The 2,626-nt window shown below is 44.2% G+C and overlaps 1 non-coding gene across 1 annotated transcript; it reads left to right on the top strand.

The window, feature by feature from the left end:
- Window positions 1–2,279: 2,279 nt before the first annotated feature.
- On the top strand, window positions 2,280–2,403 carry LOC135271435 (small nucleolar RNA SNORA40). The gene has a single exon (XR_010339576.1). It is a non-coding gene; the product is annotated as a small nucleolar RNA SNORA40 (small nucleolar RNA).
- The last annotated feature ends 223 nt before the right edge of the window (window positions 2,404–2,626 follow it).

Below are 2,626 nucleotides of genomic sequence, written 5' to 3'. Positions count from 1 at the left end.
CTCACCAGGAAGAAGTGGGGTTGTGGGGGAAGCGTTTTTCTACCTGGAGGCTCAACCTGTCCTCCCCCACTTCCACCCCTGGCCTTCTCATTCTTTTGCAGCTCACAGCACATCAATTAACCATCCCGTTACCAGGAGTCTGTGCCAGGGAGAATGATGGCCTCCAAATACAGCCACACCCAAATCTCTGGAATATGTGACTATGCTAGGTGACATGGCACAGAGTGCAGATGGAATTCAGGTCACTAATCAGCTGCCTTTAAAACAGATTATGCTGGCCGATCCTGGCAGCACTAAGAAATCATGCTGTTCTTAAAAGAGGAAAAGGGAGGAAAATGGAGATATGAGTAGGCGAAAGGTGGTCCAAGGGACGCAGTGTTACTGGGCTTTGAAGATGGAGGAAGAGGCCACAAGCCAAGTAACATGAGCGGCCTCCAGAAACTGAAAGACAAAGAAACAGATCTCCCTGGGTCTCCCCCAGAGCCTGCAGTAGAAAGTCATCCCTGCTGATACTCAACTGTAGTCCATTGAGAGCCAAGTCAGACTTTTAAGATTAATAATTTTACATTTTTCTTGATTTATTTGATTATTTATTTATTTTTTTAGAGACAGAGTCTCACTTTGTTGCCCAAGCTAGTCTCAAACTCGTGGCTTTAAGTGATCCTTCTGCTGTGACCTCCCAAAGTGTTGCAATTACAGGCCAGAGCCACTGCCTCCCAGCCTTCATGTCAGACTTTTAACCTATAAAACTGTAATGTAAGGCTTGGGTGCAAGGCTCATGACTGTAATCCCAGCATTTTGTGAGGCTGAGGCTGGCAGATCACTTAAGTTCGGGAGTTTGAGACCAGCCTAGCCAAATATAAAAATTAGGCAGGTGTGGCAGTGCATGCCCGTAGTCCCAGCTGCTCTAGAGGTTGAGGCACGACAATCACTTGAACACAGAAAGTGGAAGTTGCAGTGAGCTGAGATCACACCACTGCACACCAGCCTGGGCGACAGAGTAAGACCGTCTCAAAACAACAAACAAAAAAACCTGCTACATAATACATTTGTGCTGTTTCATTTGTGGTAATTTGCTACAGAAGCTGCAGAAAACTAATCTAGATTTTTCTTTTCATCGTATGGTGACATCCATTCTGCCCCCCAAGATGCATCTAACAGAGGTGGCATATGCCATCCCCGTGATTTTTCTTCTGCCTTGGCATAACAGGCTGGTCAGATGCTGCTAAGCCCCTATGCCTGTGAACAGGGGTAAAATTTGTCATCCTCCACGGGGCCCATCGCTGAGAGTCTGTGCTAGACAGTAGGGAATCGCCAAAGAGGGCCAGACATGGTGGAGCCTGGAATCCCAGCTACGCGGGAGGCTGAGGTGGGAGGGTCACTTGAAGCCAAAAGTGACAGCAACCTGAGCAACATAGCAAGACTCCATCTCCAAAAGTAAATTAAAAATTAAAAATTTGTTAAAATGAAGAATGGCCAGGACGGAGAGATTGGACAGACAGGTGTGAGTACGTTTCTGGGTTGCCAAGCACACCCGCGTTCCTCACGATAAACCTTCAGTGCTCCCCAGTCTCTTCAACTCCACAAGCCCCATGGGCTCCAAGGCTGAAGAGACTATACTCATGTCCATGTAAAGCTAATTTTCCTAACTCTGTTAATCAGAGATACATATGACTTCCAACCAAAGCTTGTGATTAGCATGATGTAGCCAGAGCTATCACAAGTTCACAGAAGTCCAGGTCAAAACAAAGCCAGGAAGCTTTAGAAATCCCACCCAGTCCTATCTGTAGTAAATATTTGATTTCTCTAAGTGTTTGACATTGAAAATTCTTGGTTTAGTCCCATTACCACATCCGTGGCTTCCTGAAGCTCCCAGACTCAGAATTATTGAAAGATATTTTATTTGTGTGATCCATTCACATCCAGAACTTTCTCCTTAGTACCTAACTCTTCACTCAAATGTTACTTCTAAGTGCACTTCAGCTCTGTGGCTGGTGGGGTGGGTTTTTTTTTTAATTGAATTGGGAGATTCACTTCAAGGTCAGCTTAGATTCAGAGCTGGCAAGTATATCGCAATGTCAGTATCTACTGTGAGCCTTGGGGATCCCTAATCTGATAAAGAGGCTTTCTCCAGTCTGTCCCTGAGAAGAAAAAGGCTAAAAACAAATCCCCTGGAGTCTCCTTTTATGGGCCATATGCTTCCACTCTCTAAAGGGTTAACATACATGCTTCTTGCTAATGGGAGTGTAAACTCTTAGAACCACCGTGGGGAACAGTTCAGCATTAAATCTACTGAAGCTAAAGATACACATATTCTTAGGCAGATGCAAAAAAATAAATTCTCTTTTGCAACCCAGAGCTCATTCTGTGGTATGAACTTTGATACATATAAGAAGGAATATTATGAAAAGAAAAAGAAAAAGATATGCATGTCTTATGACCCTGAACTTCAACTCCTAAGTTTAGCCTCAAAGAAACGACTGCACACATGCACTAAGAAACGTGGACAAGAATGCTCACGGCAGCTGGTTCAAACTGCAAACATCTATGGGAAAATGCTGGATACACAATGTTGCATTTATACAATGCAACACTATACAGCAATTAAAGAATTTTGCCACATGCA

This window comes from Aotus nancymaae, unplaced genomic scaffold (assembly GCF_030222135.1).
Source record: "Aotus nancymaae isolate 86718 unplaced genomic scaffold, 86718_ANA_hifiasm-v0.15.2.pri h1tg000077l, whole genome shotgun sequence".
Taxonomy (NCBI): Eukaryota; Metazoa; Chordata; class Mammalia; order Primates; family Aotidae; genus Aotus; species Aotus nancymaae.
Note: the sequence above shows the minus strand (reverse complement) of the source record. Positions and strands in the feature narration are given on the sequence as shown.